This window comes from Triturus cristatus, chromosome 6 (genome assembly GCF_964204655.1).
Source record: "Triturus cristatus chromosome 6, aTriCri1.1, whole genome shotgun sequence".
NCBI classification, from domain to species: Eukaryota; Metazoa; Chordata; class Amphibia; order Caudata; family Salamandridae; genus Triturus; species Triturus cristatus.
In genome coordinates this window covers 1557338183-1557365491 of record NC_140589.1, presented here as the reverse complement: position 1 = coordinate 1557365491, position 27309 = coordinate 1557338183, and positions in this window count along the sequence as shown.

The following is a 27309-nucleotide window of genomic DNA, read 5'->3' as shown; positions in this document are numbered from 1 at the left end:
CTGCCACGTTTATTAACTACGAAAAAGGAAGATTGGGGTGCAATCACGGCCTGTAAACAAAAGCACGATGAAGACACAAGTGACTATTATGCCCGATTTGAAAAATGTTTTGGAATAAATAGTGGTATAAAAACAAGTAGTGAGTCGTATCCACATTTATTTGTGACAAAATTAGTAGAAAATGCTTTACCTCCAGTAAAGAATAGAATATTGAAATTCGAGAGTACCTGGCAAAGTAACACTCCGTCGCAAATGCTACAAATGTTACAGTATCATCACAATAGAATTAGAGATGAACAAGAACACGAACAAAGACGCATGAAAGATACAAAAATGAAAATGCTAGTGTCTCAGACAGTACCGGCTGAAGGACATAGAAAGGGTACGACACAGTCCGATTCAGCAGGACCGGTAAAAGGAACATGCAATTATTGCAAAAAGCCAGGTCATTACGTACACGATTGTCCAGTTCTAAAACATAATATCGCCATAGGTAAAACACAAGAAAGATCACGGCCACATAGACAAGATCAGAATGAACAAGGAGCTATGCCGCATTCCCAGGCCATGCCAGCCGCACAACAGCCAATACAGTTTGTGCCAGCTGCACCACCGTTGCCTGCTACTGCCACACAAACCGCAACACGACAAATGTATCAGACTGCACAGTATGAATATCCTGAGTATCAGCGTTACGCATGAACCAGCCTAGAGAGGGAAGTTGACTTACCGCTTATCGAGATTCCTGTAGATCAAGAAGGACCTTATGTACATAGTGAATTATTAGGTCAGGATAGAAAATTCTTACTCGATACAGGGGCAAGTCGAACAACTATAAAACGTAGTGAAGTTCCAGGGGCACCCCTCTCAGGCTCTCAAAATATTTCCCTTGGTTTTTCAGGCAAACCTATTGTTAATGAAGTGTCACAGCCTCTACCACTCACGATAGGACCTCTGACCCGAACTACAGATTTATTGCTTACTAAATCATGTCCAGAAAACCTATTAGGAATAAAAACGTTAAAAGCCCTAGGAGCTATAATATGTTGTTCTCCGGAAGGAGTAAGATTGTTTTTACGTGATTTTAAAGGTCACTATGTATCTAGAGACATGGATCCCCGATTACAGACTTTACCTACATGTCTATGGGCACAAGGCCCTACTGATGTTGGTTGCATGAATATTACACCATATCGAGTCACGCTAAAGGCAGGAGTGGTGCTACCACGAATGCGACAATACAAGTTACCACCAGATGCTGTAGTGGCTTTACTACAAATCATTGACGAGCTCATTGCCCAAGGAGTAGTTGTGGAAACAGACTCCAATATATGTAATTCACCGATAATACCGATTCTTAAACGAACAGATCCGAAGGCCCCGCCAGTATATCGATTGGTTATTGACCTGCGCGAATTAAACAAATGCATTGTGCCACAATTCCCTGTGGTCCCAGATATCTCGTCATTACTGACAGCTATTGATTCCGAAGCGACATTCTTTACTGTAATCGATCTCAAGAATGCCTTCTTCAGTGTCCCAATAGATCCGGAAAGCCAATATTTGTTCGGATTTAGTTTAAATGGACGTAGCTTTAAATTCTCACGCGCACCTCAAGGATTTACAGAAAGCCCCAGCATCTATAGCCAAGCATTGAAACGAGAACTTGACAGTATCCACATGCCAGTTAACACGGCTCTGTTTCAATACGTCGATGATCTGCTGATCACCGCAAGAAGCGAAGCTGAATGTGAAAAAGCGTCACTGACAGTTTTACAATTTCTAGCCGAAAAAGGACACAAGGTTTCCCCTTCTAAGCTGCAATTCTGTGTCCAGCGAGTTGTTTATCTTGGACACTCGCTGGACAAGGAGGGAAGGCAGCTTACACCCGACCGTATTCAGTTGATAGTTAACATGCCAATACCTAAGACACAAAAGGAGGTGCGGGCTTTCATAGGCCTCACTTCATATTGTAGACAGTGGATCCCGCAATATGCATTCCTAGCAAAACCACTCATTCAGTTGACAACCCAGGAGGCAGCCACATCGACTGTTCTCCCTTGGACTCAGGAACATACACAAGCTTTTGAAAGCCTAAAGAAAGCTTTATGTCAAGCACCAGTTTTAGCAACACCATGTTACAGAAAACAGTTTACACTCTTTGTTACAGAACGCGAAGGTACTGCTTTGTCAGTACTCACACAGGAACAAGCAGGAGCACACAAACCATGTGCTTATTTTTCTAGTACATTAGATCCAGTAGCTCAGGCTTTGCCTGCATGCCTAAAATCAGTAGCAGCGACAGCTTTAGCAATCAGACAAAGCGATGCCATAGTATTAGGACATCCATTAACAGTTCAAGTACCACACGCAGTAGAGGTTCTTGTAAATAGAACACAAACACAACACTTGACCGTAGCACGACTTACAGGGTATGAACTGACACTGTTTCAGCCGCATATAGAAATAAGACGCTGTAACACATTGAATCCTGCCACACTTTTGCCAGTAATCGGAACAGACCCACTAGCCCATGACTGTATTGAAGTCATTACTGTAACGACAAAACCCAGACAAGACTTGACCGATGTTCCATTGTCAGAACCAGACTTGACATTTTATGTCGATGGTTCATGCATGAGAACAAGTACAGGAGAGTTAGTAGCCGCTTATGCAGTCACAACAGATACTGAAGTTGTTGAAACTAATCGTATAAATACTTTGTCAGCTCAAGCCGCAGAGCTCATCGCTCTGACACAAGCCTGTATTCAAGCCACGGATAAAAAAGTCAACATATACACTGATTCACGTTATGCATTCGGAGTTGTACATGACTTCGGCGTGCTGTGGCGAGAGAGAGGTTATTTAACTTCTCACGGTGCCCACATTCAGCACGGACCCCTCATTCATGCATTATTAGATGCAATACATCTACCCACTGCAATATCAATTATGAAATGTAAAGCCCATACAAAAGTTACTGATACCATTTCCCAAGGCAATGATCTAGCCGACAGAACAGCTAAACTGACTGCTCAAACTCAAACCCCCGATATGACAAAGACAATAGTCCCGACACCGACACATTGTATGACAGTTAAAGATCCTACTCTTGACGTAATTGACATACAGACACATGCTACACCAGACGAAATAAAGAAATGGACTGAATTAGGAGGGATCCAAACGGACCAAGGATGGATGATGAAGGAAAAGTCTGTATGGTTCCTTCCTGATTCAATGGTCCAAGCCATAATTAACACTATACATAGTCCAGCACATCTAGGAGAGAAAGCTATGCTAGACAGCATTCAACACATTTGGTTTAATAAGCATTTACGAGCAGCAGCCAAACAAAAGGTCCGTACCTGTATGATCTGCTGCCAGTTCAACCCAGGAAAAAGTGTTCTCGTAGAACAGGGTGGATTTCAGCCTCCTGATCACCCTTTTGAAGTCCTACAGATGGATTATATCCAGATGGAACGATGTCGAGGATTCAAATATGTTCTCGTAGTTGTTTGCGCTCTGTCCCGTTGGACAGAGGCGTACCCGGTTTCAGATTACACTGCCCCGACTACTGCCAAACAGTTGGTTCGAGAATTCTTCCCACGATACGGTTTACCACGTGTTGTCTACTCAGATAACGGCCAGCCGTTCTCATCCGAATTAATGAAACACGTTTCACTTCTGTTAGGTTATCAGTGGAAATTCCACTGTGTCCGACATCCCGAGGCAGCAGGTCTCGTAGAAAGACATAACCAGACACTGAAAATCAGACTGTCCAAAATATGTAGAGAGAAAGGTGTCGACTGGATAGTAGCATTACCCGTTGCACTCTTTTACATGAGAATGGTAGCACACTCTAGAACAGGGCTATCCCCGTATGAGGTGATCTTCGGTAGACCGCCGAATATGTGGGGGACGCCTATACCACGCAAAATAACTGATATTGACTGTAATATGCTGACAGATTACTTGGCTTCCTTGATGTCTGCACTACAATCTTCTCGTTCACAGGTAGCTGCAGCTTTTCCCGACAACACTGAGGCGAAACCCCATGACGTTGTTCCGGGTAATCTTGTCTTTGTGAGAAATTTCGACAGGAAGAATCAACTGGAGCCCAGGTGGAAAGCACCCAAGTTGGTCCTGTTGACCACAAGAACCGCCGTGAAGATCGAGGGACGCAAAGGTTGGATTCATTCAAGTCACATAAAAAAATTTCATGGACTACCTTCAGATATAGACACTGTGCCCTGCACTCCCTCACAGACTGATTCAAAACTTCCTTTGGTGGAAAAAACTGAAAGCGAACTTTACAAAGTTAAGTTAAGGCCTAGGACGTCGAGCAATTTGATTGTTTAAGTCCTCTCCAAGGTGAAGCGGTTGAATTGTCTCTGACATGTATCCCCTGGACCTAAGTAGAGGAAATACCGGAAAAATGTTGAAACGACAGGCGTATTGTAAATCACTGCGTAGCCACTGCATAGTGACATTATTAATTTTGTTTTTATTAAGTCTTTTGATAATTATTACAAGTATGTTGTTGCACATATATTACCCTATTTCTAGACATGTTTATAATGTTGCTGCTGAACATTCTTTTAGTGACTTACCTCCGCATGAATTGTCTTATAGACTTGCGCTGCGCAATAACACCTTCATTAGCATGTTACATCATTCCCATCAGACCAGTAATGCCACCAATTGTTGGGTGTGTGGCCGACTCCCTCCCTATCAGAATAACAAAGGAGTTCTGCCTTTCTTTCCACATCCGTTCACACACAATGGCTCCTGTGGAGCATGGTTTAGTTTATTAAATTCCATAGACCCAGACACAGCAGTTTATCAACAACATTGGATATGGGGAAATCTGAATCTAGTTTTATTCAAAGTCTGTCACCCTAATAAAGAGGGTCGACCCAGTAGAACAGGAACTGATCTAGAAAATGAAGTGTATAAATTAGGTAATTTTACACCTAATCTTATGATTTTGAATGTCAAATCCGAAGTTGAACTAATTCTGCCCACTATGTCAGTATTTCCAGTTAAGGGTGAATTATGTGTGAGAAAAGTTGGTTCCATACATATGGGCCATAGCCAATGCGTTACTACAATAGAATATAGTGATCAAGGTAAATCGTCATTTAGAGCTTCTCGCCATTCTTACTTTATATGTGGTCAGACGGCATATATGCTTCTGCCTCTAGATTGGGATGGTACCTGTTACATAGCATTCCTTCTGCCACCTGTTTTCCTAGCTCCCCCTGATTATTATCGAAATGTTCATTTAGTACACAAAAGAGAGCGTAGAGATCTCCCAGTTGTCGATTATACTGAGACGGCATGGGACAAGTATGTAGATTTCAATAAAGGTATCTTTCCCTATATAGGTACCGTATCAAATAGTAAGCTGATACGCAGACTCACCAAGACTCTCGAAGCTGTAGTAAACGAGACTATAGCCGCCCTAGGCAATCTGACAGAGGAACAATCAGTGATGAGAATTGTTGTTCTCCAGAATCGTCTTGTCCTTGACGTCATCCTGGCCGATAGGGGCGGAGCTTGCAGGGTCATCGGATCCAGCTGCTGCATATTCATACCAGAAAATTCGCCATCTGTATATAAAGCTATAACACGCCTTCATAAGATTGTAAGCCAGATACACGAAAATCCAGGCACTTGGACGTGGTCCGGGTGGTTTTGGAGTGTGATATCAGCCTGGGGATGGAGAGTTCTATCCTTCCTAGGTATTGGCCTTCTTATGCTCTTCAGTTGTTGTTTATGCCTGCAATGTGGACCAGCGATTTGTGGTCTGTGTGCCACATCGTGTATTCCACATCAATGTTTTCGTTCAAAATGCCGGAAGAAGAAGGAAGAAGAAATGATGCTCCATGAGCAAATCGATGGAATGATGAAGATTGATATCTCTTGAAGGGCAAGTAGGGGACAAGGAGGGAATGTGGAAATGTGGATTTTCCTAATCAGTTATGTCCCCTATCTTGGACCCCAACGGTTCTATGTGCATGTCACAAGGACATGTATGTTCCCTCCAGTTCCAGTTTCCAAAACGCAAACATATGTGCGTCCACCGTCAACATGTTCTCTGTCAGATCCGCCATCGATGGGCTGGATATTCGATTCCTAAGTATGAAAGGCCACCGACTTTATATGGCTAAGATACTCTATTTTTACAGTTCAGGCAAGTAGGCCCGATTCTGTCCTCAAAGCCTTCCCTGCTCTCTGTCTCTGACAGCTTCAGCTTGAGCTCGCATCTGTGACCATGAACTCTGTCTCATTCTCTGCGCGGCCCACGAAGCCTGACATCAGCCTATTCTCTGCCAAGAGCTGTATTTCACCTTCGAATTATCTGCTTCCCCCTCAGCCGATGCATTCCTGTCCAGTGATTTAGGTAAACATTTCCTTTAGCTACCAAGCAAAGGACTCAGCCTTTCTGTCCTCATGCAAGTAATTCATAGCCCTGTTACCATGGAGAATATTCCTACCCCCTCGCATCTCATGTAGACACTTAGACGCTTGTACACGCACACAGTCAGTATAGAATAGATTCTGTCCGAGAGTCTCTTCTTGTGGATAACATAGTTCTCTAAACATAGGATGTTAGATATGATTTGGGATTAGGTTGACTTGACCCCCCAGACTTCTCGTCTCCACATGTAGAGCTAAATGTCAAGTCCCCTTCACCCCCTAGTTGCACGTCAATCACACGTCATACTGCTGCGCACGCATCTATGTTAAGTATTATCGTATAGATCCACCTATGTAAGATAACCAGAGCCAATCATGTTTCTTTTCGCTCCTTATTACGCCTAGTTTCAATTACGTACCTGTTATGTCACTTTTCTTATCAAATGTTACGCCTTCTACATTCGTTTCATTGTAATGTACTTATTATAAAAATACATGTCTGTCAATAAAGTATTGTACTTCACTTCCTGAACCCTCGTGGTGACGGAACCTGAAGGCCGCGACTCGAGTCGGCCATTTTTGATGGAATAAAGCCCATTTAGAAAATCTCTTATACCACGGATTCTGCCTCTTGTTATTTTGAGCTATTTTACTTTACTTAAGATTCCGCATGAAATTCAGTATTAGGTAACAAAGAATATTTACCACAAGAGGGTATAAGCTTGCAAACTGTTTACGCTTAGAAGTGGGTTCCTACTCTGACCAAGAGTCCTCTGATATGCACTCAGAAGTCGTTTATGCACCAGGTGGCTTTTGATCAATTACCTGTATAATTATAAACATAACATATGTCTGCAGTTACTTGATTAGTCAACTAAATGCCTGATTTTTATGTAGGTTAGTACTTAAAGCACACGTTGCGCGTCATACAGAGCTAATTGAATGTGTAATTTGCATGTAATTCCAAATCCAACCACATGGAATAGCCTTTACACTATGTATGATATACTTCATGTGACCAGCTACAGGAATGTGTACAATAATGTGCGTCAATGAATTTAACTTGCATGAATTTGATTTTTGAACATTATTCTATGTTATTATAAATAAACCCTCACAGATCCTGTATTTTATTAACAATGTTTTACAAACAATCTATTTAAATTTTTTCTAGCGTCTGTAACCCCTGATGTACAGCACCACCCGAAATGCATTGGGATGTATAAAATCAAGAATTTATGTATTCATGGAATAGAGTGAATATCTTTGCAAAAAGAATAAAGTATTGATAATCACCAACACAGTGCTTGAGCTTCCTTTGTTGGAACCTTTGTGGATTGTTGAACAATATGGCGTTACAATCTTGGTTTACCTTTTCAATTCACCTTGCACTAATTTGAATACTAATCCAATTTGGGTCAAACAGCAGTGCCTTCAGGGGACACTGTTCCAGTGATGGGGGAGAGCTAATTTAGCTTTCTAAAATTAGCATTTAAAAAATTGTAACTTAAAATCTGACTTTACCATTAAATAGGAATTTGCATTACAATTTCCTAGATACCAAACATTAAGGGCCCGATTCACAGAACTAACTGAAGACAAAATCCTAGACTTTTAATAAATAATAAATACATATTAAATATAAAGGTGTAATCATGCTTCTAGCTCATCCCTACTCTGAGATAGAAGAATTAAAATTTAATATTGCTTCCCATTGTTTCTCCAAGGGCAAGACAGCATTCCTGCAAACAGTGTTTGGGGGCTAGTCACTGTAGGACATGTTAACAATACATTTCTATATGTCCTACTTTTAAATACCTTGCACTTTTCCATATAGGTCTTAAACCTACATAGGGTGACATTTTAATGTTTAAAAGGAAGGTTTTGAGGTTTATTTTGACAGGTCGAATTGCAGTTTTCACACTGCTACAGTCACTCTGCAATCATAGCTTAAATCCATATTTGTACTGCCACTGTAGGGAATGGTGCAAAAGGTGCTGCATTCCACCAGTGACATTTATATTTCAGGCCCTGGCTACACTATATACCATATCATAGGGACATATAGGTAAGTTCAATATGCCAATTAGGAGTATTCCAATTTAACTATGTTTCAAGGGAAGTGCACATGTTTGCATGGGAACAGTGCAAAGAGTTCTACAGCCAGAATAAAAACAGATAGGACAAAGATCTGGGAGCTCACCATGCAAAAAATGGTAATTTCCTACACTACCTGTTACAAATGGCCACCTTTTATTTGGTATTCCCCCATATTTTTCACCATCTGTTGTACCTATTTTTGTTGTCCATAGGACTCTGAGACCTTTACACCTGCTTACTAGTGATTAAGTTCTTGTGCTCTCCCTTTAAACATGGTAATTTTGGCCTATTTCTAATTTGTGCAAATAATTTACTCACAGGTCCCTAGTACTTATGTGCCCAGACCCTTTAAATATAATGCTACTAGTGGGCTGTAGCACAATTTGGGCAACCAAGTTTAATATCACTGTAAAACATGTCTTCTGGCTTGCTCCTAAAGACTGGGTTTGCAGTTTTAAACTGCCATTTCAACCGGGCAAAAGACAAAAAGTCAGTTTGCCAGGCCTAATCCCTTCTTTTTAATATCTTAAGAAACCTCTTTTGTGGGCAATGAATGCTCATAGGTCAAGGGGCTTGGTATTAAAAAAATAGGACATGTATATTTATTGTTGTACATTTCCTATCAGTGAAAAAACTTCAAAGGCATTTTAACTGTTGCAAGGCTAGCTCTCCCATAGGAGCATATTGAGTTATACTATAGTAACTGTGCGAAATTGGGTTGTTAGTTGACTCTGGTGTGAGCCCTCATCAAGCAACAACCGCAATCCCTGGCAGGGTGAACATGAAAAGTCACTAAATTAACTTGTGTTTAACCCTGGGTAGCTTGGCACACAAGAGGCAATGTGTGAATTATTTATGTAGCAAACAAACAGTAATAAAGTAAAAACACAACACAAGAAAAACTCACACCAATTTAGAAAAATTGAGTTAGTAAATTTTAATACATTTTTGACACCAAAAACAGCAAAAACCCATTCAGAAGTACCAGAGTTATGAAGTTTTAAAGCTTTTAGTGGAAACTAGCTCCTAAAAGATCAAAGTGACAACTGCAGACATCTTGTTGCATGAGACCAGGTCAAAGTAAAAAAATATGATTGATCACGATGGAGAGCGTTTGGATACAAGCAGTGGATTTGGCAAGGTCAGCACCTACCTTTGGACTTGTAAGAATTTTCAAGAAAAATGTTCTGAGAAGGTGAAGTTCAGTGGGAAAAGGCTGCAGTGGGTAAATCTGGTATAAGTGCCCATTCTATTAAGACTCACTTTTTTATTCGACGACATCCTGCAGAGTTTTAATAGGGACTAGTTGGGTGAAGATTCAAAGGAAGATCACCTCATTCATCTGGGCAGGTAAAGCATTATGCTTGTCCTGTAAAAAGCTCTGGAGAATTCAAGGAAAAGGGGGTCTTGCACTACCCAACATACAGTTGTGCTATCGGGTGTTCCTGCTGAAAAACTGGGGGATGCTCCTCCTCCACCCAGATGAGTCTTAAGCAGGGCCTATACATAGTGCCATGTTAGTAGGCCTACCAGTAGAGAGATTCTCTTACAAATCTGGTGCGCCAAAGTTCTTTCAACAAGTATGGTTGAAGTGCCTCCGTTCATCTGCCACCCTGAGGTTTGAGATCAGATCCTTCCTGGGAGTCGTATACTATAGCAAGTTATCACCAATATGGGACTCTGAAGTAATGCCCAAATGTATTGAAGAATCTAGCGAGACTCCTATGAGAGAGTGGTGTGAATAAGTGGGACAGTTTGTGGAGGAAGGCAAGAAATTACCATTGGAGAGGATCATTAAGGGGATGCTATGAAGGTTTAAATACTATCAGATGACTGCCTGGCTGTGAGTCCAGGCGTGGACACATTTAGAAATCCATATAATGGAGGAGGAACTGCTGGATTCTAACATAAAGAAGAATGATGATGCCCTGGAAAGAGGGAAATGTAGAAAAATGGCACAAACTCAATCTAAATTGATCGGCTTCTTATGTCCCCTGGTGAGGAGAGAAATTTGTAAAAAATGGTGTCAATCAGAGCCGCCCGCCTGGCATGTGTGATGGAACATATTAAATTCTTCTATAAAATGGATATGAAAATTGAAGGGGAAATCCGGGGGTACTAACGCTTCTTTTGGGGACCAGCTGAGCCCTGGTAAACAGGAGAGGATGAGTCCAATGATTAAACCTCCAAAGTCAATACCGGCAGAGAGGAATCATCTGGAGCTGTAATATACATTACGGACTGTCTCTGAGACTGGGATAGAGCTCTTGAGACAGTCACACATATGAGATTGTGGTATTTGAGGTGAAATGAGGACAAAACAAAAACCTGTGTTTAACCCTGGGTAGCTTGGCACAAAAATCAGTCAGGTTTAACTTAGAGGCAATGTGTGAAGTATTTATGCAGCACACAAGTAGTAGTGAAAACACAAATCAAAAAGGAATCCCTCACCAATTTAGAAAAATAGAGTAAATCTTAATACATTATTTGACACCAAAACAACAAAAATCCAATCAGTAGAACTGGAGTTATGAAGTTTTAAAGCTTTTAGTGAAAACTAGGGCCTAAAAGATCAAAGCACCAACCACGTACATCTTATTGAGTGAAACTGGGTCAAAGTCGAAAAATATGACTGACCATAATGGAGCGCAGTTTGGATTCTAGAAGTGAATTGGGCCCGGTCAGCGCTTGCTGTCGGACTTAAAAAGAATTTTCAAGAAAAATATTTTAAGGCGAAGTGCAACGGGACAAGGCTGCAGGCAGTGCCTGAGGAAGGAGCGTCATCGTCAGGCAGCCTCGGGTCGAAGCCACAGTGAAGATTTCTATGTTTAGACTTCATCTATTTTTTGGAAGTTGAAAGTTCCCAGTTTGACGAGGCAGGAGGGTTTAGCTGAAGGCACTTCCAGGAGCTTTGATACCCCTTTGGCAAAGGACCGCTGAACAAGATTTGATGCTGCGAAATAGAACAGAGCAGGAGCAGTCACAAAGTTAGGCCGTCCGTCGATGCACCTTGGGCAGATGAACAGTTTTTAGCAAAATGTCGCAGATTTTGGCTACCTGGGAACCTGGAGCACCACAAGCAAGGGTCCAGGAATGGCAGGACACCACTTAGGGGGTCGAAACTTACTCAGGCGGGGTGCAGCTACAGGATCAAGATAGTAGGAGCCTTTTCTGTCCCTGTGGTGCTGAACAAGAGGCTAGCAAACTAGCCATTGAAGTCACTTTGGTAATCCTGGGTTCAGGTGAAGATGGAGTGCTGGCTTCTGAGGGTTCAAGGTAGGCTCCAGGCAGCAAAGCAGTCCTTCCAGGTACAGCAACGCAGTCGTGCAGAGTGCACAGCAGGCACAGAGTAGGCAGTCCTCTAAGAGACCTTCTGCAGGTCTAGAAAGTGAACTGAGGAGTGGGTCTGAGGGTCCTATTTTTATACATAGTTTTGCCTTTGAAGTTTGGAGACATGTCTAGAAGTATCTCTTTAAAGTTCTTGATAGAATATTGACCGATTGACTCACATGTATATATGTGATCAGCATTAATGGCTTCGATTGTTTTATGTTGGTTTACTACATTATTTGTTGTATTTTGTGAGAGGGTATAAGCTTGCAAACTGTTTACGCTTAGAAGTGGGTTCCTACTCTGACCAAGAGTCCTCTGATATGCACTCAGAAGTCGTTTATGCACCAGGTGGCTTTTGATCAATTACCTGTATAATTATAAACATAACATATGTCTGCAGTTACTTGATTAGTCAACTAAATGCCTGATTTTTATGTAGGTTAGTACTTAAAGCACACGTTGCACGTCATACAGAGCTAATTGAATGTGCAATTTGCATGTAATTCCAAATCCAACCACATGGAATAGCCTTTACACTATGTATGATATACTTCATGTGACCAGCTACAGGAATGTGTACAATAATGTGCGTCAATGAATTTAACTTGCATGAATTTGATTTTTGAACATTATTCTATGTTATTATAAACAAACCCTCACAGATCCTGTATTTTATTAACAATGTTTTACAAACAATCTATTTAAATTTTTTCTAGCGTCTGTAACCCCTGATGTACAGCACCACCCGAAATGCATTGGGATGTATAAAATCAAGAATTTATGTATTCATGGAATAGAGTGAATATCTTTGCAAAAAGAATAAAGTATTGATAATCACCAACACAGTGCTTGAGCTTCCTTTGTTGGAACCTTTGTGGATTGTTGAACAATATGGCGTTACAATCTTGGTTTACCTTTTCAATTCACCTTGCACTAATTTGAATACTAATCCAATTTGGGTCAAACAGCAGTGCCTTTAGGGGACACTGTTCCAGTGATGGGGGAGCGCTAATTTAGCTTTCTAAAATTAGCATTTAAAAAATTGTAACTTAAAATCTGACTTTACCATTAAATAGGAATTTGCATTACAATTTCCTAGATACCAAACATTAAGGGCCCGATTCACAGAACTAACTGAAGACAAAATCCTAGACTTATTACCATTTTAGTATTCACAGAAGGCACTTACTCATTTTGGAATTCACAGAAGGCACTTACTCATTTCGGTATTCGCAGAAGTTAGGAGTCCTAACTTCAGGACTCCTAAATGCCTTTTGTGAATACCGAAAGTCTTAAAGTTAGGATTTTCCTCAGTTTAGGACTAGTAAAGTTAGGACTCCTAACTTTAGGACTCCTAACTTTAGGACTCCTAAATGCCTTCTGTGAATACCGAAAGTCTTAAAGTTAGGATTTTTCTCAGTTTAGGAGTAGTAAAGTTAGGACTCCTAACTTTAGGACTCCTAAACTGATCTCCCCCAGACCAAATATTAAGAATCTAGGGTATACAGGGGCAATTTTCAGCACTATTTCTCTGACAGTGAACCAAAAGTATAGTCCTTATAGGTATTTATAAAGTAAAGCTCATAAAATATTTTATTGAATTTCTGGTTTGCCATAGCAAATCTGACCTCCAAAAAGGGATAGGGTACCAGGTAAGACAGTTTGGAATGTACCCTTTACAATGCAAAACACATAACATAGGATAATAAATGTCCACACTGAGACACTTGCAATTTTGTTCCTACCTGTACTGCACTTCAGCCACCTCCTGTTCTGCTTTAGAGAGTCAATGATGATTGCAGAATCCTCAAATCATATACAGTTGAGTACTCCGCTGTGAAGCAAGGCACACAAAAAGTCTCTGTGCAAGTGGTCACTTAACCAAAATGTCACTGTACCAATGGTCTCAAGTTTGGGGACAAAACCCAATAGGAATCTGTAAGATGCACAAATGGGAAACAATTCCTTGGTGGGATTATGAAATATATGGAATATTTTCCCATTGTACCTTTTTCATGGGTTTTATTTTTCAATTACATTTCTAAATTGTGAATTAGACATTTTTGTCCATATAAACAACGTAATAATATTACACACACGATGTTTAAAATGCAATACAGATTTACATGGAGGGCAATTGCCATTTCAGGAAGAACAAATTCGAAAAATATGATGGAGAAGAACAATATAATGATATTACCATTTTCATTTAAGCATGGTGGAAGGGATTGATGAAGTATAATCTACGTGTTTCAGTCAATAAGAGCCTCATGATTGAGTGGGTGAATGCAGACCACTTACATGCAGTGCCACATAAACTGCCTCAAGGCACTAAACAATAGTCATGGGCATTAAAAAGCCTTGATTAGAGACCCACAAGTTCACATAACTAATGACCATTTATGAGCGAATAATCCGGTTTTTAGGGCACTTGTGATCATGTGAAGGGCAAAGCAGCTACAGCTAGGAATGCATGATGCACTGTCAGCTCTCCTAGACTCACAGCACCCAAAGTGTGTTCAAATTGTGTGGTTTACACATATTTTCAGCCGTTTTCTCTACGTACAGTTACAGCCCTACTCTTGGGCGATGCAACAAGTGAATGTTATCAATTAGAGATCTGAAGACTGGTGATGCAGGGTCATGTCAACTTCCTTCTCATCTGTAGGTTTTGAAATTCCAGTCATAGCCAATGGGCTTCCCGTTGGCACATTTCACACTGCAGCCTGCCAGCACGGGCTTCTCCTGCAGACAGTAGCTACCCATCTGTGTCAGGGCTGCAGCTTCTGCACCTCTGGCACCATTTAAAATGCATCTCTCTCAGGCTACATCCACACCTGGGGTGACAGTCTGATGCACAAGAACACCTCCTCAACTACTATGCAGAGGTTTTTTCCACGAGAAGCCTGGCTGTGAGAGAGGTCTGAGACAGAAACATACGTGGATAGCCCATCTTTATTAATATTATTCTAAAAGGATTGAGATGAAATTGTCGAGGAATATTATTTTAGAAGTCAAGTGCACTTACAGAGCTGTTCAGGTGGCTCTTTGGAGAGGGAACTGCTGTCCTCACAATGGATGCTGAGATATGTGCTTTGGCAGTCTCTGACTTGGGGTCCCCACACCGAGCCACCCACCACCTCATGTAGTAAAATAGACAAAATGCAGCCATCCACGCACGGACAAAGTGCCTTGAAGGGAGGTACGAGAACTGGACTGATGCTACAAACTGACTGGACCCATCTTAAAAACCCCAACAGCTCGAGTGAGTCTCAAAACAGGGGCTGCTGCACCCACTGAAGGAGGAAGTTGCTACGGAAGAAAGCAGACATGTCTGCAATGCTACTGCGTATTCTGTTGTATTGTCTGTGTTCCCATTCGCTGAAGCTCCTGGAGTAGCGTTGAAGAAGGCCCATGTGTGATGTTGCTGCACCCGTGCGCCGTGCCCTGGCTAATCACAGGATGTTGACGCAGGTGCTTGATCCTAGTTTCCTGCTGTAAAGTTATTAGCTCTGGGCCCGAGCAGGTTTCTTATTCTGAAGAGGATTGCCACTCTGACGGTAACGCGGCATGCCACATCCTCCTCGCCAAAAAGTGCTAACAATTTTGTACCGCCCCAGAAACCCGTTACTTACTGGTGCCCTTGATCTGCTGCCAATCTTTAAGCAGTTGGTGTGGCGCATATGCCAGTGGGCTGCTGTGCAGGGCACCAATCCCAAAGAGCTCTAACATTCTGCAAACAGTTGCACGAGGCAGATGAAAGCATTAGCTCTGTTTCTAGTGCATCGTGCTCCAGGTCCATGTGACACGAGGTGACAGAATGAGGAGTTGTGAGTCTAATGTCTGTGTGGCGTGAGGTCAAGAACATGCTCAGTCGAATCAAGAGATTGACAAGAAGTCCTGGGAGTACAGGGCTGAAGCCCTACACACCCGGGGGCTGCTTTAAAACCCCAGTCGCTGCCTCTCGTCATCAGTAGGCAGACCCTGAGGATCCCCGTGTACTGCAGGGCAGGACTGGTGTCATGCCAGCCCTTTGCCTGCTAAATTCACCAACGGTCAGGCCGTTCATTTGAAATAGCGCATATGCCTCCTAAAACTGCCTGGCTTCCTGACTTCTTACTGTTAGAAAGCCTAACACAGTCACAGGCCGAGGCATTGTTTTTAATGAGCAATTACCATCCACTTAACTCAAAATATTAGGTGGGCGGAGCCTTCATGCCCAGCACCAGCTGCTGTTGCTTAGGAAGACCACTCTAAGGCTGACAGGTACTTACAGTGCTTAATTTCTGTTTGGGAGCTGCTAGAAAAAAGATACAAGGACTCATTTTAGTAAGTATTTAAAATCCAACATAATAGTCAAGTCAGATTTGACGTTACTATTTTAGAAATTACACTGTTAGAAAGTTGCAATTTTATTTCCTAAGCCAAGTGTGCTTTTCTTCCAGTGAAACCTGACTGCTAATGGCTCCCCTGTGGTGAGATGTGGATTGTTCCCAGACAGTGGACAAAGAGCTTGTGTGAGGAGAAGTGGTTTTCTTTCTTGAGCAGGATGGCATGGGAGACTGTGCCTGGTCGATTCCTCTGCTTCAAATGATGCTTACCCTGTCACTGGCACACGTAGCTCATACCTAGGCATGTCTCCCTTTTGTCATGCTAACCAGCATTGCTGCAAACCAATGGGGAAAAGAAACTGCCCCAACTGGGTTGGAGTAACCACCACAAGTGAGGGCTTGCCCTTTTCCATAGCCACACCTCTGGTTGGGCACAGGGATCTCTGGCCAAGGGAATAAGGGTTCTGCCACGGTGGCTTTAGGGAAAGAGAGGTACTGTGGGATAGCTTATACTAAAACACATAGGAAGTGCTGCAGAGGTGGGTAGGGATCACCCCTGGGAACCTTTTCCCCATTGGTTAAGTGGCTAGGAGGTTCCTCTACACACAGGTAGGCACTGACCATAAATGTGGCACCCGCAGTACCCACCTCAACAGACTCCTGGACCTGTGTGGAATCTGAAGAAGGACGTCCCAGCTGTCAGAAAACCTGAAGGAAGAATGTACGGACTTGTTTTGAACACAGGACCAACAATGTGATTCCAAGGATGTTTAAGCAGTAGGGACCCTGGATGCAGCTGCTGGCTTCGTTGGAGAGAGTCCTAACCTTCAAGTGGTGCCCTTCAGGTCCTGGACCCTTAGCTGGTCTTAGGGACTACTTTATCCTGAAGCCAAATAGCAATTGGGACTAACATTTTTTGTGTTATCCTTCTTGCTGGAGAACCTTAATTAAAAATCTTAATTAATCTCCCCCAAAGTCATCTACTTTTGCCAAGCCCGCCCCTTAAAAGAAAGCCAGTCCTATTGACTTTCCTAATGCATATTTCAAAAGGGTGGGACCTATGTTTGTTTACATTCTGGCATATCTGTTGGTAGTTTGCTTTTAATTAGGCGCATAAAACATTCACACTAAAAACATAGCAGAATGAAACACATGCGTTGAAAACAGCAGTCCCTCACATTTTGGTCATTCTTGGTATTCCTATGTGCTGCCACAAAACGTTGCAGCAAATTACACATAATCACACGTACTGTTGTAATAGAAATTTGTAGAACAAGTGTAAAGTGAAATTACTAAAGTTATACAAGATTATGCCAGCATAACAGACATTTTACTCTGGTCTATTTTTAATTGGGGATGTACAAATTCACGTTATTTGCTTTCATTTAAGTATGCAACATTTTGACAAAATTATGAATAATTACCCATAATTATGCTGACTGCAAAACCGTTTGTATTTTAGGACAAATGTGTCCTTGTGTCTGTTTTTGAAGAGTAAAAAAACATAAGCATTGGGAAACAGCGACTCGCGTTCTGTTTTGCATGTAAATTTACAGCAAATATTTCCTGCGAATGGTGCGTAATTACACAAAGTGGCATAATGGTGTAATTTTGGGAATTTTGCATAGCAAACGTACCACACAATTCCAGAAATAATATCAATTATGCCACCTTAGTTTAGATATTTCCCAGACCAACTTTTACTTCATCAGCGTATTACCAGAGTGTGTTGGGGTTGGGGTTGTTTCTGAATGCTAGACATATTTGGATAGGTGCAGTATGGTTAAAGCCCTCTTGCACAACTGATGCATTGACTACAGCAAAGAAATAATACTTCTGCTACTAGAAAATCCTTACACTAGCTCCCAGTCACAGAAGGATGGCTTTGTGTTGGATTTGGTTCTTTCTGCAGGGTCATCCCCAGACCTTTTGCCTTCCTCCTCCTATTTTGTAGCTGGATTTGGTTTTGTTGGCCTTAGGTCTCTGTGCACTTTACCACTGATAACCTAACTACTAATATATGTTACATTGGCTTTTACCCAATTGGCATATTTAATTTACTTTTAAGTCTCTAGTAGAGTTGAACTACATGTGCCCTGGGCCTGTAAATTAAATGCTACTAGTTGGACTGCAGCACTGATTGTGCCACTCACTGAAGTAGTCCTTTCAACATGTCTCAGGCTTGTCATTGCAACATGTGTGTGCAATTATAAACTGCCATATCGACCTGGCAAAGTAAACCCTTAACAGCTCAAGAGCAATGTTTGGAGGAAAAGTTTAAAGCTGGGTGTGCATTCTTCATCATAATGTGTAATTGTAAACACTTTGTCAGGCCCAAGCATTCCTTTTTAATACATGTAAGCCATCCTAGGGTATGTCCTAGACAGCCTAGAGGGCAGGGTGCAATTCATTGTTCACTACTGTAAGGCCTACCATTCATAAAGGGTAACTTTAGGGTTGCCTTATTACATTTTATAAGTGTAATTTACGAAAGGGAAAAGGTATCCAGTTCATGTTTGGTGTCTCTGGAATCACAATTCAAAATTCTAGCTTATTGGGTAGCTGGATTTTAAATACCAATTCTGAAAATGCCACTTTTGGAAAGTTTATTTTTTTGCCTTAGCTCTTTGGTGCTTGCAGTCTGCCTCTGGGTCAAATGAATGGGCGTAGCTGACAATTGGGCTTTGTGTAGAGAGCCATACATAATGCGGAACTTGGGTGTGACTAGATGGGCGTTCAATGCCAGGATGGGTGAATGGAGCTGGGCCCATTCCCACTTACACTTGAATAGGTTGTGTCCTATCTCAACACAAAGGACTGCATACCCTATGTATTTAGTCTGGAGCCACTTCCAAGTCACAAATGTGTACAAAAGAAGGACCTCAGACACCAACTCTTCATTACACTTCTAGACCAGTGGATACTCTGCCAGGAAAAAGGAATGCAGTGCTGCTACAAGGACTGCCCCTCCACTGGGCTGCTGCTCTGAAGGATCTACTGCCCTGCTGTGCTGACCTGCTGTCTGCTGACCTCTAGTTCTGGGAAGAAGAGGACCCCAGAGTGACTCCAAGGTCTGCTGGCCTCCTGATCTGAACCTCAGGCACATAAAAGTCTCCCTGACCAGCTGCTGGACCCTGCTGCAGCGAGTTCCTGACCCCCAAGTGGTGCCTCTCGGTTCCTGGGTCCTTGGTGTGGCTCATGAGCTCTCAAATCAAGGTTTTGAGCTCTTTGTGACTGTGGATGGGCCCGTTCAATTCAAGACTGTGATGCTTGCACTGAAAATCACAATAAACACCGAAATGCCAATACCGATAACTTACTTGACTTAGAATTTAAAAATAAGTCATATTGAACCAAACAAAATGACCACACACCTTTTTCATCTCAGTTTTTGAATCTTATCAAAATTTATTACACCACAAAATCATTTAAATGGATATATTCAAAATCATTCCAATAATTATACATACAAAATGAATCTCAAACATATTAATATTCACAACAACTCTCTCATACTCACAATCTAGTCTTAAACTGGCTTCCCATCCCAATTTACACGCAATTTACCAACCTTCACTCATTCACTCCAGCAGCCAAACAACCATTCAACCTTTCATACTCCCTCACTATACACAAACAACATTATGAAGAATATTTTTTGAAAAAGACAAAGCTTGTCGGTCCTGAGGAGAACACCACTAATTGAATTTGGGTGTTCGAAACGCGTCGACCTAAGGTGCATGAGTTTAACAACAACTTCAAGAATCCAGGATAATTCTAACAATTATAGACACTCAATAGCTCAAGGCAAACAGGTCGACGCATTTCGAACACCCAGATTCAATTAGTGGTGTTCTAAGGGAACATACATACTCCGCTAGTCCAGAAGCTTCATGCTTTCACTGTCCACGCAGGTAATGTATGTTGAATTACAAATACTTTGCTTGTGTTGTGCACAATGCACTTATCCCACACCCTGCCTGTGCCACCTTGCCCTGCCTCTACATAGCCTTCTGCTTCCCATACCACCCCACCCCATGATAAATCACCAAGCATCAACACTCTGTTGTTGCTCACATACACTCGCACACACTGTCATTATCCTAAAACACTGCCCTTTTCTCCACACACTACTATTGAATTTTTTATCCCTTTCTAATAATTTATACAAGCACTCAGAAATCCAAGTATTCATGCACTCTCTCTCTCAGCCACTCAACCATTCATCAATCCATACATTCATTTATCAATTCACCGATCCTTTGACTCATTCTTGCATTTTACTGAGTCACCTATCTTTACACACTCTTCAGTCAATGAGGAATTACTGCTAGATCTATTGGCTTTGTCAGTGCATATTTCTCTGGCAGCATTTTACTACCTGCTATAAAGTGTTTGTGTTTTTGAATCTGTGACGTTGAATAATTGTCAAAGGAGAAGAAAACAAAACCCAATAAACAACATCCCGAAGGAACAATTTAACAATAAACATGTCAAAATCGAAGATCCTAAAGGAGCTTAATTAAAGCTCCTAGGAAAAATATGTGCACGCAACAATAATTGACCATGCATACACAGAAAGATAAATGTAATATTTAAAATACTACAAAAGTGACTTGCATATATACAAGTCACTCACCATTATGACTACTCTCTGGAGAAAGCAAACACTAGCTACAGTATATATTTTGGCTGTGCATTACTTGGAACTCTATCTATCTATCTATCTATCTATCTATCTATCTATCTATCTATCTATCTATCTATCTATCTATCTATCTATCTATCTATCTATCTATCTATCTATCTATCTATCTATCTATCTATCTATCTATCTATCTATCTATCTATCTATCTATCTATCTATCTAACTATCTATCTATGTGCCACTGGGTAGTCATAGTTAGGTCAGCGTTTCTATTGGGAATGTATTTTTTGTGTTGCCAACAACTTTGACACCATTTTACGCATCTCCAAGAAACTATCTAAAAAAATGTGTCCTCTATTGCCTAGTTTGTGCATGGAAAGTTTCGGGTGTCAAGCAGGGGCCGAGAAAGAAGGGGAGTCTCAAAACAAAAAATCCCCATGCATTTTCAATAGACTTGTTTAAAAAGGTCTACCGTAAAAACTGCTAAATGGAATTACACCAAATTTGACAGGAAGGTAGATCCTGGTATGCTTTTTGTGATTTGGTGTAAATATATTCAGTTATTTTTGACAAAAGAAGGTTAAAAAATTATTGTTTATCTGAACGGTTGAGTCCACGAGAGGCTCGAGAGAGAATCTCACTGGAGTGCCAATTTGAAATTAGAGTGCTTTGATTGGCCCAGGGAGATTTTTTCTCTTGGGCCATCTTGCTCCCATGGGAGTCAGACTCCCCAGGAGTGAGCACTGCGATTGGCTGCTGGCCACATCTGAAAAATGTTTCTGGAAATCATTATTGGACTGGAGGACTTAGTCCCCTATCCTAAAGTTATTTAAAAAAATAACATAAGGGGTAGTGTATGGATAACCTGCCCCCTGGGCCCCAGGACTCCCAGGGGATTAAGAAAAAATATCAGAAAAAACAAATGGCAGCATGAGTCGCATTGTTTAATTAAGGGGTGGGGGGCCTGATTTATTAATATGGAGAGGGGATACATGGCCTCCCTCCCTTAGCCTTAGCTTACTTGGCGGCCCCAGAGAACCCATCCTTGGGGTGCAATTTATCAATGTGGGAAGGGGATGTGTGGACCCTCCCCGAGCTATACTTCACCCCGGGACCCCACCCCCTTGAGCCCGATTCATTAAATATCGGGAGAAAGTACATGATCCCCCCTCTCTCAGCTGTATTTGGTCACAGGTACTCCATCCTATGGGACCCACAGTATCGTTTTAGGAGAGGGGGGCTAAGCTGCCCCCTCCCAGAATCTTTAAAAGGGCTCTGAAGAACCCATTCCGTGTGCACTGTGGAGTTATCTGCCTGTGGGGGGTTTGCCGGTGGGCCTGGCATTCAGTCGTGTGCAGCCTTGGCTTTACATATTACAATAAAATCTAACTTTACATTTTGAAAAAATACAAAGGTTAAAGCAACGTTATAGTTAGTTGTGACAAACAGATCTATTTTTGTATTAAAAAAACCTTATAAACTCACTGAAAAACAGAGGTTAAAGTAACGTTAGAGTTAGTTGAATATGTAAGTGACAACTTTATCGTTTTTACTAAAACACAGAAATTCACCAGTTATAGTTAGCATAACTATAACTTAAGCCCCCGACATTCACTGCTTATGATCTCACAAATTACATCACTTATGACATGTTCTATGACATCATACAAGCTTCTTTTGTACACATTACTCTTTAAACTAGTCCTGACAGTAAGTACATAATAGTTAAGAATAATATGAAGCATCATTAATGCCATTGCAAATACAACTCTCTTAGGTGTAGCAAGCATGTGTTATGTGCCACATTGTCAACATACCATCCACTTCATGTGTAGCCTAGTTCGCATTAACAATCAACCACAGATATATGAGAAACCTTAATTGCACACAGTGTTCAATATGTATACAACTGTTAAGAGAAGCCAAATTGTTCAAGATACTCAATGTCTGTTCCAAAATTGACGGCTAACTACGGACAGCTTTTGTCTGTATCAAACTCCACACAGTCACTGAACTGACATTAAAAAATGAAGTCAATAAGAGCAGAAAAGTGGGTACTGTAAACGGTGTTTACTCTATGGAGAGATTTTATTCTGTACCACACTGTTTGCAAACAGTGAAACTCTCATGAGAAATACACCAGAGACTACTAAGAACAATGTACACTGTATGCAACACTTGTCAAAGGTTAGATTGATGTTATAGTTAGGTGAATATATCAATCACAACATTAACGGATTGAACTATACAAAAAACACAGAAATTCACCAGTTATAGTTATCAGAGCAACCTATAAATTGTACCCCCACCATGCACTGCTTATGACCTCATTTACATCGCTCATGACACGTTCTATAACAGATTTTGTGACATCACTGATGACATCTCAAATGACACAATAGCCATGCAGCCTAGGGTTGGCTGCCAGCAAGGGTTTGGACGCCGGGCCTAGCCACAGGACAGGCCCTTAGGTTCAACCCTATGCAGTGCATCGCCAAACACTGTGTGTAGTGTGGGATTGAATGGCCACAAGGGGTTTGTGTTATATATGGTGATAAAATACTTTATGTTAAACAAACGTGAGAAATTCACTATAAATACAAAGGTTAAAGTAATGTTATGGTTAGACTTGTTATAGCGTAAAGTGTGGTAAAAATATTTATTATGCGCTTACTGTCCTTCCTTCTATAATCATACTGGACCCTTTAAGATTAGACAATCTGCCGCATTCCCATTTACCACAGAGTCAATGATCTTCTGATGAATCTTTCTCCGCCAATAGGAGGGGTGGAAATTAGGGTGACCAAACTCCACGTTAGGTGTCCAATGGGGACCATTCATTCATAGCCAACTCATAAATTAGAAATCAAATTTAGGTACACCACTCTCAGAACCATGCTATAGAAATAAAGAATAGCAACCCGAAGTCAAAGCCTCCTAGTGAAGGTAAGTCCAGTTAGGATAATGCAGACCAAAAGCTCTGTAACTGTAATGCAAAACAAAACAAGTAACACCTGGTCTTCTGAACAATGCTTTATGATTCTCAATACAACACATTAAGTCATTAGGAAACAGCAAAGTTTGAATTAAAGAATCAGCAGGGATCAATAATAGACTCAAACAGATAATTAAATAATTTGGGCACTGTAATAAAGATTAAAAATTCATTGCCACATGTAATTTCTTCAGAAGTTAAGTGAAGAGTATCACAGCTTATTTTACATATAGAGCAGTGCACTTGAACAAAAAAGCTTATTCCGTCCTTTTACATTTCTTTCAATCCTTTATTTTCAAGTTTACACAAGGTTTTTCACAAACAAGCAGCCAACGCGTTTCATTCAATTTGGCAAGTAGCCTAGAGAACGTCTTCAGGGCTCTTTAATTCACAACAAACAAAAGCAATAGTCTGCAGCAATGGTCAGTTCAAGAGAGATTAGCAATAGTTTATTTAATTTCTTTTTGGAACATATGCCATGAATATTTCTTACATTATTTGGACTATCTCCCCTCTTTAGTTCGTAATAAACAGTAGCAATAGTCTTCAACAGATGTCAGTTCACCGATAAGGTCAAGAAAAATTATTTCCAACAGAGTCTATCTTCAAAGCAGCATCCGGTCACCTCAATAAATTACCATAGACTAATACAATTTAGATATCTATGGATGGTGCTGGTTGGGAGGCTTAGACACCCGTTTATCAAGGCGAAGTTCATCCCACTGGGGTTTGAGGGCATCTATCCCTCTGAATTTGATTATTAGCAGAAAACTCTTTGTGAGTTCTCTATGCCTTCTCATCAGGAAGTCATCTGACTACTCAGATCCACAACTTCAGGATCCTCCCTGATTCCCTATTTTCTGAGGGCTGCTAATCTAATGGCACAGAGAATTGCCTTTAAGTTAACAAGCATTTTTTATCTAATATTCAAGTCTGGCTAGTTCCCGTCAATCTGGAAGAAGACGTCTGCACTTCCACTTCTAAAGTAAGCTTCTTTGGATCACAGGGATCCAAACAGATACAGTCCCATCTCAGCAAGCGAATATTGTGGAAAAAATCGTGAACAACCAACTTGTAGAGCACATTCTGCTGGACTCCACTCACTTTGTGTTCTGAAGTGGCTACAGTTCAGAGACAGCCTGATCAAGGCTACCGAGGAGATCAGGCAGGCACTTGATCGGGGTGGGGGTGCAGCCCTCATGTTGCTTGATCTCTCAGCAGCCTTTGATACTGTTAATTATGGGCTGCTTCTCAATTGACTATCAAAAACCAAATCACCAGCACAGCCTGGGGTCTGCTGAAATCCTTCCTCCTCGGTTGAGAGCAGTCTGTTTGACTGGGTGAATTTGCTTCACAGCCTTTCTCCCTTCATTTCGGGGTCCCTCAGGGGTCCTCGTTCAGTCTGACACTTTTTCATGTGTATGCCACCTCCCTGGCTAACTTAATAAAAAGCTTTGGTTTTTCCCTGTTTTCCTATGCAGGCAACACTCAAATTGTTGTCTTCCTGGACAACGACAACAATGGTAAAGTGTCCGGATTTTGTGACTGCATGCAATCAGTCAACACATGGATTGACAGGAATTTCTTAAAATGTAATTCAGGAAAGACTGGAGTTATATTGCTTAGAGCCCAAACCTTCTTTTGGACATCCTCCAGCTGGCTGCAGGAAATTAGTTCTTTACAGTACAGACACCTGTTAGGAAGACCCACAACCTTGAGGTGCTGATTGATGACAAACTGAACTATACTGATCAAGTAAATGTGGTGACCTCATCTGCCTTTTTCACCCTCATCACAGTAAAAAAGATATTATTGTACATTCCAGTGAACTTTCAGAAAACACTTGTCACATCACTCACTATGGCAAAATTAGACTAATGTAATGGTCTACTTCTCGCTGCACACAAATACATATTGAATAAATTGCCAATTCTGCAAAATGCTTTAGCCTGGTTTCTACTGAAGATTCCAAAATATCACTCTGTGTCCAAATCAAATAAAAAACTTCAATGTCTCCCAATAAGAAAAAGAATTACCTTCAAAATGCTAGCCATTGCTTACAAACCACTTCATGATCTAGGCCAAGATTTCTTACAGCACAGTTTCAAATGGTTTACCCAAGGTAGGACGATATGATCTGCCTTGCCAAATTTGCAGTTATCCCCAGGATGAAGCGGGCTGCCTCAGGAGGTAAAAGCTTTGTGCTGGGAGCCACAAAGACTTGAAATGTGCTGCTGCTGCACATCAAGGAGTCTCCCAAAATAGCAGCATTCAGGAAAGCTCTGAAAACCTGGTTATTTAACACTGTGCTGCGTCCTTGGCTTTACTTTCTGTTCTTCTTCTGCTCTGCCATTAAAGATAGCACCAAGACACCCCCGGGTAACTGCACACTCTAGAAAACTAATAACATTAACATTAACAGAAGAGATCCCCCAATAGCGTTAACATGGCACTATACATCGCCACCATACTTAACTGTGGGCTCCATAACATGCTCACCTTCAATATGTATATGTACGGATGGGTCCAATTACATCTACATTTTTCAATGGCTGATAGGCCTTCTCATCTAGCATTTTATTACAATCGCTACAGTACTAACTGATAGATGAATATCACAATCTGAGTGAGATGTGAAGTTCTATGAGTGACATATGTTTGATAGTCCACATGTGGACTTGATATACACACATGTCACCATTTTACAAAGTATAAGTCATTGCCCAGTCATTTTTCAGTGTGAATTTTGATGATAAAAATGTGATTTGCATGGCAAAGCTTTGGCAGCTTATCATTTATGGTGATGTGATGGGATTATATATTATGTTCAACAACTAGGTTTACAATTGCCCATATATTTAGGTGGGCCCATGAATATGGCCATTTCAATCTGATTTTGTCAATAGTAAATCTAATGTCACACATTCCTAGTTAAGAAGTTCATACTTTTGTCTTTACAAGATCATTTTGTATTTCTTTACATCTTTTTGATAACGATCACAGTGATTATGTCCACATTGTTTAAACAATGTAGAGACTACCAACTAAGATATTTAGGTGAGTGAAAAGGTATTTATTGTTACAGCTCACAAATCCATAATAAGTGAAATTGATTTAACAACTATTAAGTAAAGCAATTAACTTCAATAATTTGGTCACCTTTGACACAACCAACCATTGATTGGTCAAAATCTGCTCCTGATTCCTCGTCCTCATCATATTCCAGTAGGAGTGCACAGTCATTATTCCATGGCACATTGGTCTCCAGGTATATGTTGTGCAATATTGCACAGACTAATATTATCTTGCAAACCATTGGTGGTGAGTACAGTAGTCCCCCACCAGATTGATCCAGGCATCTGAAACGGGACTTTAGGACACCAAACATACCCTCAGCAGCATTTCTTGTTTCGGTCAGAGCAGACATCTATTTTTTCTGTCCATCCGTCTGTGCATTTTGATAGGGGTATATAATA